The sequence below is a fragment of the Scyliorhinus torazame genome, chromosome 12 (assembly GCF_047496885.1).
Source record: "Scyliorhinus torazame isolate Kashiwa2021f chromosome 12, sScyTor2.1, whole genome shotgun sequence".
NCBI classification, from domain to species: domain Eukaryota; kingdom Metazoa; phylum Chordata; class Chondrichthyes; order Carcharhiniformes; family Scyliorhinidae; genus Scyliorhinus; species Scyliorhinus torazame.
Genome location: NC_092718.1, coordinates 76,522,491 through 76,534,768, shown reverse-complemented (window position 1 = coordinate 76,534,768; position 12,278 = coordinate 76,522,491).

Genomic DNA, 12,278 nt, shown 5'->3' with positions numbered 1-12,278 from the left:
ACTCCCATTGACTCCAGTTTTGCTGGGGCTCCTGGATACCATACTCGGTCAAATGCTGCCTTGATGTCAAGGGCAGCCTCCCTCACCTCACCTCTGGCATTCAGCTCTTTTGTCCATGTTTGAACCATGGCTGTAATGAGGTCAGGAGCGGGGTGACCCTGACGGAACCCAAACTGAGTGCCCATGTGCAGATTATTACCGAGTAAGTGCCGTTTGATAGCTCCAGGTACTCTATTTTGGCCCTCAGCCCCTTTTTGACCTCTGCCACTTTCCGCAACTCCATCACCCATCAAGATGAACTGGTCGCTATACTGCGACAATACCTCCTCCACCCCCTTCATCTTCTCTACTTGCTCCTGCACCTCGACCGACGTCATCGTCAATGCAGCCTTTATCGGGGCAAGCGACTCCTCCACCCACTCTTGAGCGAAGCCACCATCTCCATCCGAAGCACCTTCAAATGTTTGGCGAGCAGCCTTTCAAACCCCCCCCGCCACCACCTCGGTCAGAGTCTCAACCATGATGGGAGCAGCCCCACCCGACAAACCCCCGATATCTGGCCTCCTGGACTCACAGCAGCACTCGCCGGCAGCCTTTCGCTCGCCCCCTTCTCCCCCTGACCTTTCTTCTGGAACTTTGACATTCCACTGTCTCCTCAGAACTACCCACACCAGCTCATCCAAAAAGTACCCCTGAGACCGGGCATAAAGATCCAAAAAACAGGGGGCAGGATTCTCTGAGCCTCCGCACCGAAAACGCACTCGGTGCGTGGGCGGTGAATGGGGCGTCAGACCCGCGATCGGGTCCGACGCCTTTGCCGCCAGTGCCGGTCGGGGCCATTGAAAGAGGCCCCCGCGGCGATTCCCCTCCGACAACTGGCTGAGTTCCCGCCGGTGTGGTTAACTCATGGTTCCACCTGGCGGGAGCTCGGGAGTGGCCCCGTCCGCGGCCGCCCTGGTGGGGGGTGGGGGGATCCGTCACCGGGGGGGCCTCCAGGACAGCCAGGCCCGCGATCGGGGGCCACCGATCGGCGGGCGGGCGGGATCTGGGGGGCCTATATTTACGGGGCCGGCCCGCTGTGTGGGTCCGCCATGTTGCGCTGGGCCACGGCCGGAAGTGCAGGGCCCCGTATCAGCAGCCGGAGCTGGAAGTCCAGAGTGATTCGCGTCCGTTTTCTCGCGGGCGTGGGGACATAGTCCCATTGTCAGAGAATTCCGCCCAGAGACTCCAGCAGGAGCTACCTAACGTGCGACCTCTACCTACATACCGCTATTGCAAGACATCTCCTGGGCTCTTTAATTTCCCCCACCACCTTCAGTCCTAGGCGTGTGAAAGTTGGGTGTCTGTAAGTCCTCCGCCGGCTCTCTGCGGCTGTCATCGCTGCTGTCCACTTACCGCCTGCTCTTTAACGTGACTCAGATCTCTTCATCTCTTTTCTAGATGACGACTCAGAAACGGATGAGCCCTCTCAGAATGGTGAGTGAACCTTTCGTGCGGGGAGTCCCTCTCATTAATCTCCGCTTTTTCATTCCTCAACGGGATGTGGGCCCCACTGGCTGCGGCCAGCAATTATTGCCCATTCCTAGTTCCCCCTCGAGCCGCCTTCCTGAACCGCCGCAGTCCCGAGTGATGTAGGTCCACCCACCGTGCTGTTAGGGAGGGAGTTTCAGGATCTTGACCCAGCGACAGTGAAGGGACGGCCGATATATTTCCAAGTCGGGGCAGTGAGTGGTTCCGAGGGGAACCTCCAGGTGGCGGTGACCCCAGATTTCTGCTGCCCCTTGTCCTTCTCGGTCAGTGGAGGGCCCGGGGGCCACAAGCGGCCCATCAGGCTTTTGAGTGCCGGCCCACCAGATGGTATGTTGGCATTGCCCACGTGCAATTCATTATGAAATATCCGGCATTTACTAAATGTATTTCACCTTATTCGTGGGGCCAGGGTTAGTCAACTAGCCAATTTCAATCTCAAGACCCACTGGGCTGAAGGAGGGACCTTCATGCCACCAACCCACTGACTTGGGATGTCCATCATGGTTCTAGGTGAATCATAGAATCATAGAATTTACAGAGCAGAAGGAGGCCATTCGGCCCATCCAGTCTGCATCGGCCGGTGGAAAGAGAACCTACCCAAGCCCACACTTCCACCCTATCCCTGTAACCCAGTACCCCAACTAACCTCTTTTGGACACTAAGGGCAATTTATCATGGCCAATCCACCTAACCTGCACATCTTTGGACTGTGGGAGGAAACCGGAGCACCCGGAGGAAACCCACGAAGACACGGGGAGGATGTGCAGACTCCGCACAGACAGTGACCCAAGCCGGGAATTGAACCTGGGATCCTGGAGCTGTGGAGCAACAGTGCTAACCACTATGCTACCGTGCTGCCCACCGTGCTGGTGCAAGTGCAAGGTGCTGTCAAAGGGGCCTTGGTGAGTCGCTGCAGTGCATCTTGCAGACGGTACACACGGCTGCCAGTGTGCATCAGTGGTGGAGGGAGCAAGTGTTCAAAGTGGTGGGTGGGTTGCCGAGCAAAGTGAGTGTGTGTGGGGGGGGGGGGGGGGGGGGGGGGGGGGTGGGGGGGTGGGGGGGGTGGGGGGGGGGGGTGCTGCTTCGTCCTGGATTGCATCCAGATTGCGGAATGTAACCTGGTGACAGTGGCTGCGGAGGGAGTTTACAGAGCTGGTTTTGGTGGCAGGGACATACCCAGGAGCTATGAGGGACCGATGCAACCTAACACAGAGGGAAATTGTGATGGAAGTGTCTTTGTTCCAGTGGATAACCTGACTGATCCTCTCTTTCGGTTTCAGTGACACTGTTGGACTGGGATGATCAACTTGACAATGGTAGATTCAACAAATCGACATTCTCTGGCTTATTGATTCCTCGCCGTTCGGCCCCGATATCAGGATCTCATTTTTTCTCGCTCTCTCCCTCTCTCACGTTCTCTCAAATGCGTCTTCTCCCTTTCTCTCAACCTTGTACTCTCACCCTTCCAATTCTTTTCTCATTCTCTCTTTCTCTCTCTCTCATGTTCTCCTCTTTATGGTCTCTCTCTCTCTCTCATCCACACTCTCTCTCCCTCCCTCTCTTTCTCTCTCTCACCATCGCGCACTCTCTCTATCTAACTTACCCTCTCGCCCCCTCTGTCATTCTCTGTTTTCCTCTCGTTCCCTCCAACGTCCTCTTCCTGTTTCTGTTGCTCCCTCTCTCTACCTCCACGTCTTTCTTTCACTCAACCACTCTCTCTTTCTCAAGCTTGTTTTTTCTGTCCGCTTCCCCTCACTTCACCTGTCTCTCTTTATTTATCCATCTCTGTCTTTCTCTCCGCCGTGATCCACTCATGTTTTCTTTCGCTGTCCATCTTTCACGCTCTTCTATTCTGGATTTCACTCCAGGAGAGTTACTCGATGTGGAGAGTGTATTGGGACCAGTGGGCAGTGTGTGTGGTCAATGGAGAGTGTTGGGGGGGGTCAGTGGGCAGTGTGGAGAGTGTTCGGCGGTCAGTGGGCAGTGTGCGTGGTCAATGGAGAGTGTGGGGGGTCAGTGAGCAGTGTGTGTGGTCAATAGAGAGTGTTGGAGGGACAGTGGGCAATGTGTGTGGTCAATGGAGAGTGTTGGGGCTCAGTGGGCAGTGTGTGTGGTCAATGGAGAGTGTTGGGGGGGGTCAGTGGGCAGTGTGGAGAGTGTTCGGCGGTCAGTGGGCAGTGTGCGTGGTCAATGGAGAGTGTTGGGGGTCAGTGAGCAGTGTGTGTGGTCAATAGAGAGTGTTGGAGGGACAGTGGGCAATGTGTGTGGTCAATGGAGAGTGTTGGGGCTCAGTGGGCAGTGTGTGAGGTCAATGGAGAGTGTGGGGGGTCAGTGAGCAGTGTGTGTGGTCAATAGAGAGTGTTGGAGGGACAGTGGGCAATGTGTGTGGTCAATGGAGAGTGTTGGGGCTCAGTGGGCAGTGTGTGTGGTCAATGGAGAGTGTGGGGGGTCAGTGGGCAGTGTGTGTGGTCAATGGAGTGTGTTGGGGGTCAGTGAGCAGAGTGTGTGGTCAATGGAGAGAGTTGAGGGTCAGTGGGCAGTGTGTGTGGTCAATGGAGAGAGTTGGGGCTCAGTGGGCAGTGTGTGAGGTCAATGGAGAGTGTGGGGGGTCAGTGAGCAGTGTGTGTGGTCAATAGAGAGTGTTGGAGGGACAGTGGGCAATGTGTGTGGTCAATGGAGAGTGTTGGGGCTCAGTGGGCAGTGTGTGTGGTCAATGGAGAGTGTGGGGGGTCAGTGGGCAGTGTGTGTGGTCAATGGAGAGTGTTGGGGGTCAGTGGGCAGTGTGTGTGGTCAATGGAGAGTGTTGGGAGTCTGTGGGCAGTGTGTGTGGCCAATGGAGAGTGTGGGGGGTCAGTGGGCAGTGTGTGTGGTCAATGGAGAGTGTTGGGGGGTCAGTGGGCAGTATGTGTGGTCAATGGAGAGTGTTGGGGGTCAGTGGGCAGTGTGTGTGGTCAATGGAGAGTGTGGGGGGTCAGTGGGCAGTGTGTGTGGTCAATGGAGAGTGTTGGGGGTCAGTGGGCAGTGTGTGTGGTCAATGGAGAGTGTTGGGGGTCAGTGGGCAGTGTGTGTGGTCAATGGAGAGTGTGGGGGGGGTCAGTGGGCAGTGTGTGTGGTCAATGGAGAGTGTGGGGGGGTCAGTGGGCAGTGTGTGTGGTCAATGGAGAGTGTTGGGGGTCAGTGGGCAGTGTGTGTGTTCAATGGAGAGTGTTGGGGGTCAGTGGGCAGTGTGTGTGGTCAATGGAGAGTGTTGGGTGGTCAGTGGGCAGTGTGTGTGGTCAATGGAGAGTGTGGGGGGGTCAGTGGGCAGCGTGTGTGGTCAATGGAGAGTGTGGGGGGTCAGTGGGCAGTGTGTGTGGTCAATGGAGAGTGTTGGGGGTCAGTGGGCAGTGTGTGTGGACAATGGAGAGTGTTGGGGGGTCAGTGGGCAGTGTGTGTGGACAATGGAGAGTGTTGGGGGGTCAGTGGGCAGTAGGTGTGGTCAATGGAGAGTGGTGGGGGGTCAGTGGGCAGTATCTGTGGTCAATGGAGAGTGTTGGGGGGTCAGTGGGCAGTGTGTGTGGACAATGGAGAGTGTTGGGGGGTCAGTGGGCAGTATGTGTGGTCAATGGAGAGTGTTGGGGGGTCAGTGGGCAGTATCTGTGGTCAATGGAGAGGGTTTGGGGTCAGTGGGCAGTGTGTGTGGGCAATGGAGAGTGTTGGGGGGTCAGTGGGCAGTGTGCGTGGTCAATGGGGAGTGTTGGGGGGTCAGTGGGCAGTATGTGTGGTCAATGGAGAGTGTTGGGGGGTCAGTGGGCAGTATGTGTGGTCAATGGAGAGTGTGGGGGGTCACCGGGCAGTTTGTGTGGTCAATGGAGAATGTTGGGGGGTCAGTTGGCAGTATCTGTGGTCAATGGAGAGTGTTGGGGGTCAGTGGGCAGTGTGTGTGGACAATGGAGAGTGTTGGGGGGTCAGTGGGCTGTGTGTGTGGTCAATGGAGAGTGTTGGGGGGTCAGTGGGCAGTGTGTGTGGTCAATGGAGAGTGTTGGGGGGTCAGTAGGCAGTGTGTGTGGTCAATGGAGAGTGTGGGGGGTCAGTGGGCAATGTGTGTGGTCAATGGAGAGTGTTGGGGGGTCAGTGGGCAGTAACTGTGGTCAATGGAGAGTGTTGGGGGTCAGTGGGCAGTGCGTGTGGTCAATGGAGAGTGTTGGGGGGCAGTGGGCAGTGTGTGTGGTCAATGGAGAGTGTTGGGGGGTCAGTGGGCAATGTGTGTGGTCAATGGAGAGTGTTGGGGGGTCAGTGGGCAGTGTGTGTGTTCAATGGAGAGTGTTGAGGGTCAGTGGGCAGTGTGTGTGGTCAATGGAGAGTGTGGGGGGTCAGTGGGCAGTGTGTGTGTTCAATGGAGAGTGTTGGGGGGCAGTGGGCAGTGTGTGTGGTCAATGGAGAGTGTTGGGGGGTCAGTGGGCAGTATCTGTGGTCAATGGAGAGTGTTTGGGGTCAGTGGGCAGTGTGTGTGGTCAATGGAGAGTGTGGGGGGTCAGTGGGCAGTGTGTGTGGTCAATGGAGTGTGTGGCGGGTCAGTGGGCAGTGTGTGTGGTCAATGGAGAGTGTTGGGGGTCAGTGGGCAGTGTGTGTGGTCAATGGAGAGTGTGGGGGGTCAGTGGGAAGTGTGTGTGGTCAATGTAGTGTGTGGGGGGTCAGTGGGCAGTGTGTGTGGTCAATGGAGAGTGTTGGGGGTCTGTGGGCAGTGTGTGTGGTCAATGGAGAGTGTTGGGGGTCAGTGGGCAGTGTGTGTGGTCAATGGAGTGTGTGGCGGGTCAGTGGGCAGTGTGTGTGGTCAATGGAGAGTGTTCGGGGTCAGTGGGCAGTGTGTGTGGTCAATGGAGAGTGTTGGGGGTCAGTGGGCAGTGTGTGTGGTCAATGGAGAGTGTGGGGGGTCAGTGGGCAGTGTGTGTGGTCAATGGAGAGTGTTGGGGGTCAGTGGGCAGTGTGTGTGGACAATGGAGAGTGTTGGGGGGTCAGTGGGCAGTGTGTGTGGACAATGGAGAGTGTTGGGGGGTCAGTGGGCAGTATGTGTGTTCAATGGAGAGTGTTGGGGGGTCAGTGGGCAGTGTGTGTGGTCAATGGAGAGTGTTTGGGGTCAGTGGGCAGTGTGTGTGGACAATGGAGAGTGTTGGGGGGTCAGTGGGCAGTGTGTGTGGTCAATGGAGAGTGGTGGGGGGTCAGTGGGCAGTATCTGTGGTCAATGGAGAGTGTTGGGGGGTCAGTGGGCAGTGTGTGTGGACAATGGAGGGTGTTGGGGGGTCAGTGGGCAGTATGTGTGGTCAATGGAGAGTGTTGGGGGGTCAGTGGGCAGTATCTGTGGTCAATGGAGAGTGTTTGGGGTCAGTGGGCAGTGTGTGTGGACAATGGAGAGTGTTGGGGGGTCAGTGGGCAGTGTGTGTGGTCAATGGAGAGTGTTGGGGGGTCAGTGGGCAGTATGTGTGGACAATGGAGAGTGTGGGGGGTCACCGGGCAGTGTGGGTGGTCAATGAAGAGTGTTGGGTGGTCAGTGGGCTGTGTGTGTGGTCAATGGAGAGTGTTGGGGGGTCAGTGGGCAGTGTGTGTGGTCAATGGAGAGTGTTGGGGGTCAGTGGGCAGTGTGTGTGGTCAATGGAGAGTGTTGGGGGGTCAGTGGGCTATGTGTGTGGTCAATGGAGAGTGTTGGGGGTCAGTGGGCAATGTGTGTAGTCAATGGAGAGTGTTGGGGGTCAGTGGGCAGTGTTTGTGGTCAATGGAGAGTGTTGGGGGTCAGTGGGCAGTGTGTGTGGCCAATGGAGAGTGTTGGGGGTCAGTGGGCAGTGTGCGTGGTTAATGGAGAGTGTGGGGGTGTCAGTGGGCAGTGTGTGTGGTCAATGGAGTGTGTGGGGGTCAGTGGGCAGTGTGTGTGGTCAATGGAGAGTGTTGAGGGTCAGTGGGCAGTGTGTGTGTTCAATGGAGAGTGTTGGGGGGCAGTGGGCAGTGTGTGTGGTCAATGAAGAGTGTTGGGGGGTCAGTGGGCAGTATCTGTGGTCAATGGAGAGTGTTTGGGGTCAGTGGGCAGTGTGTGTGGTCAATGGAGAGTGTGGGGGGGTCAGTGGGCAGTGTGTGTGGTCAATGGAGTGTGTGGCGGGTCAGTGGGCAGTGTGTGTGGTCAATGGAGAGTGTTGGGGGTCAGTGGGCAGTGTGTGTGGTCAATGGAGAGTGTTGGGTGTCAGTGGGCAGTGTGTGTGGTCAATGGAGAGTGTGGGGGGTCAGTGGGCAGTGTGTGTGGTCAATGGAGAGTGTTGGGGGTCAGTGGGCAGTGTGTGTGGTCAATGGAGAGTGTTGGGGGTCAGTGGGCAGTGTGTGTGGTCAATGGGGTGTGTGGCGGGTCAGTGGGCAGTGTGTGTGGCCATTGAAGAGTGTGGGGGGTCAGTGGGCAGTGTGAGTGGTCAATGGAGAGTGTTGGGGGTCAGTGGGCAGTGTGTGTGGTCAATGGAGAGTGTGGGGGGTCAGTGGGCAGTGTGTGTGGTCAATGGAGAGTGTTGGGGGTCAGTGGGCAGTGTGTGTGGACAATGGAGAGTGTTGGGGGGTCAGTGGTCAGTGTGTATGGACAATGGAGAGTGTTGGGGGGTCAGTGGACAGTATGTGTGGTCAATGGAGAGTGTTGGGAGGTCAGTGGGCAGTAGCTGTGGTCAATGGAGAGTGTTGGGGGGTCAGTGGGCAGTGTGTGTGGACAATGGAGAGTGTTGGGGTGTCAGTGGGCAGTATGTGTGGTCAATGGAGAGTTTTGGGGGGTCAGTGGGCAGTATCTGAGGTCAATGGAGAGTGTTTGGGGTCAGTGGGCAGTGTGTGTGGACAATGGAGAGTGTTGGGGGGTCGGTGGGCAGTGTGTGTGGTCAATGGAGAGTGTTGGGGGGTCAGTGGGCAGTGTGTGTGGTCAATGGAGAGTGTTGGGGGGTCAGTGGGCAGTATGTGTGGTCAATGGAGAGTGTGGGTGGTCACCGGGCAGTGTGGGTGGTCAATGGAGAGTGTTGGAGAGTCAGTGGGCTGTGTGTGTGGTCAATGGAGAGTGTTGGGGGGTCAGTGGGCAGTTTGTGTGGTCAATGGAGAGTGTTGGGGGCCAGTGGGCAGTGTGTGTGGTCAATGGAGAGTGTTGGCGGGTCAGTGGGCTGTGTGTGTGGTCAATGGAGAGTGTTGGGGGGTCAGTGGGCAATGTGTGTAGTCAATGGAGAGTGTTGGGGGTCAGTGAGCAGTGTGTGTGGTCAATGGAGAGTGTTGGGGGTCAGTGGGCAGTGTGTGTAGTCAATGGAGAGTGTTGGGGGTCAGTGAGCAGTGTGTGTGGTCAATGGAGAGTGTGGGGGGTCAGTGGGCAGTGTGTGTGGTCAATGGAGAGTGTGGGGGGTCAGTGGGCATTGTGTGTGGTCAATGGAGAGTGTTGGGGGTCAGTGGGCAGTGTTTGTGGTCAATGGAGAGTGTTGAGGGTCAGTGGGCAGTGTTTGTGGTCAATGGAGAGTGTTGGGGGTCAGTGGGCAGTGTGTGTGGTCAATGGAGAGTGTTGGGGGTCAGTGGGCAGCGTGCGTGGTTAATGGAGAGTGTGGGGGTGTCAGTGGGCAGTGTGTGTGGTCAATGGAGTGTGTGGGGGTCAGTGGGCAGTGTGTGTGGTCAATGGAGAGTGTTGAGGGTCAGTGGGCAGTGTGTGTGGTCAATGTAGAGTGTGGAGGGTCAGTGAGCAGTATGTGTGGTCAATGGAGAGTGTTGGGGGTCAGTGGGCAGTGTGTGTGGTCAATGGAGAGTCTTGGGGGGTCAGTGGGCAGTGTGTGTGGTCAATAGAGAGTGTGGGGGTCAGTGGGCAGTGTGTGTGGTCAATGGAGAGTGTGTGGTGTCAGTGGGCAGTGTGTGTGGTCAATGGAGTGTGAGGGGGTCAGTGGGCAGTGTGTGTGGTCAATGGAGAGTGTTGGGGGGTCTGATGGCAGTGTGTGTAGTCAATGCAGAGTTTTGGGGGGTCAGAGGGCAGTGTGTGTGGTCAATGGAGAGTGTTGGGGGTCAGTGGGCAGTGTGTGTGGTCAATGGAGAGTGTTGGGGGTCAGTGGGCAGTGTGCGTGGTTAATGGAGAGTGTGGGGGTGTCAGTGGGCAGTGTGTGTGGTCAATGGAGTGTGTGGGGGTCAGTGGGCAGTGTGTGTGGTCAATGGAGAGTGTTGAGGGTCAGTGGGCAGTGTGTGTGTTCAATGGAGAGTGTTGGGGGGCAGTGGGCAGTGTGTGTGGTCAATGAAGAGTGTTGGGGGGTCAGTGGGCAGTATCTGTGGTCAATGGAGAGTGTTTGGGGTCAGTGGGCAGTGTGTGTGGTCAATGGAGAGTGTGGGGGGGTCAGTGGGCAGTGTGTGTGGTCAATGGAGTGTGTGGCGGGTCAGTGGGCAGTGTGTGTGGTCAATGGAGAGTGTTGGGGGTCAGTGGGCAGTGTGTGTGGTCAATGGAGAGTGTTGGGTGTCAGTGGGCAGTGTGTGTGGTCAATGGAGAGTGTGGGGGGTCAGTGGGCAGTGTGTGTGGTCAATGGAGAGTGTTGGGGGTCAGTGGGCAGTGTGTGTGGTCAATGGAGAGTGTTGGGGGTCAGTGGGCAGTGTGTGTGGTCAATGGGGTGTGTGGTGGGTCAGTGGGCAGTGTGTGTGGCCATTGAAGAGTGTGGGGGGTCAGTGGGCAGTGTGAGTGGTCAATGGAGAGTGTTGGGGGTCAGTGGGCAGTGTGTGTGGTCAATGGAGAGTGTTGGGGGTCAGTGGGCAGTGTGTGTGGTCAATGGAGAGTGTTGGGGGTCAGTGGGCAGTGTGTGTGGACAATGGAGAGTGTTGGGGGGTCAGTGGGCAGTGTGTATGGACAATGGAGAGTGTTGGGGGGTCAGTGGACAGTATGTGTGGTCAATGGAGAGTGTTGGGAGGTCAGTGGGCAGTATCTGTGGTCAATGGAGAGTGTTGGGGGGTCAGTGGGCAGTGTGTGTGGACAATGGAGAGTGTTGGGGGGTCAGTGGGCAGTATGTGTGGTCAATGGAGAGTGTTGGGGGGTCAGTGGGCAGTATCTGAGGTCAATGGAGAGTGTTTGGGGTCAGTGGGCAGTGTGTGTGGACAATGGAGAGTGTTGGGTGGTCGGTGGGCAGTGTGTGTGGTCAATGGAGAGTATTGGGGGGTCAGTGGGCAGTGTGTGTGGTCAATGGAGAGTGTTGGGGGGTCAGTGGGCAGTATGTGTGGTCAATGGAGAGTGTGGGTGGTCACCGGGCAGTGTGGGTGGTCAATGGAGAGTGTTGGGGGGTCAGTGGGCTGTGTGTGTGGTCAATGGAGAGTGTTGGGGGGTCAGTGGGCAGTGTGTGTGGTCAATGGAGAGTGTTGGGGGCCAGTGGGCAGTGTGTGTGGTCAATGGAGAGTGTTGGCGGGTCAGTGGGCTGTGTGTGTGGTCAATGGAGAGTGTTGGGGGGTCAGTGGGCAATGTGTGTAGTCAATGGAGAGTGTTGGGGGTCAGTGAGCAGTGTGTGTGGTCAATGGAGAGTGTTGGGGGTCAGTGGGCAGTGTGTGTAGTCAATGGAGAGTGTTGGGGGTCAGTGAGCAGTGTGTGTGGTCAATGGAGAGTGTGGGGGGTCAGTGGGCAGTGTGTGTGGTCAATGGAGAGTGTGGGGGGTCAGTGGGCAGTGTGTGTGGTCAATGGAGAGTGTTGGGGGTCAGTGGGCAGTGTTTGTGGTCAATGGAGAGTGTTGAGGGTCAGTGGGCAGTGTTTGTGGTCAATGGAGAGTGTTGGGGGTCAGTGGGCAGTGTGTGTGGTCAATGGAGAGTGTTGGGGGTCAGTGGGCAGCGTGCGTGGTTAATGGAGAGTGTGGGGGTGTCAGTGGGCAGTGTGTGTGGTCAATGGAGTGTGTGGGGGTCAGTGGGCAGTGTGTGTGGTCAATGGAGAGTGTTGAGGGTCAGTGGGCAGTGTGTGTGGTCAATGTAGAGTGTGGAGGGTCAGTGAGCAGTATGTGTGGTCAATGGAGAGTGTTGGGGGTCAGTGGGCAGTGTGTGTGGTCAATGGAGAGTCTTGGGGGGTCAGTGGGCAGTGTGTGTGGTCAATAGAGAGTGTGGGGGGTCAGTGGGCAGTGTGAGTGGTCAATGGAGAGTGTTGGGGGTCAGTGGGAAGTGTATGTGGTCAATGGAGAGTGTTGGGGGTCAGTGGGCAGTGTGTGTGGTCAATGCAGAGTGTTGGGGAGTCAGTGGGCAGTGTGTGTGGTCAATAGAGAGTGTGGGGGTCAGTGGGCAGTGTGTGTGTTCAATGGAGAGTGTTGGGGGGTCAGTGGGAAGTGTGTGTGGTCAATGCAGAGTTTTGGGGGGTCAGTGTGCAGTGTGTGTGGTCAATGGAGAGTGTGGGGGGTCAGTGGGCAGTGTGTGTGGTCAATGAGGAGTGTTGGGGGGTCAGTGGGCAGTGTGTGTGATCAATGGAGAGTGTTGAGGGTCAGTGGGCAGTGTGTGTGATCAATGGAGTGTGTGGGGGGTCAGTGGGCAGTGTGTGTGGTCAATGAGGAGTGTTGGGGGGTCAGTGGGCAGTGTGTGTAGTCAATGCAGAGTGTTGGTGGGTCAGTGGGCAATGTGTGTGGTCAGTGGAGATAGTTCGGGCTCAGTGGGCAGTGTGTGTGATCAATGGAGAGTGTTGGGGGGCAGTGGGCAGTGTGTGTGATCAATGGAGAGTGTTGGGGGGCAGTGGGTAGTGTGTGTGATCAATGGAGAGTGTTGGGGGGTCAGTGGGCAGTGTGTGTGCTCAA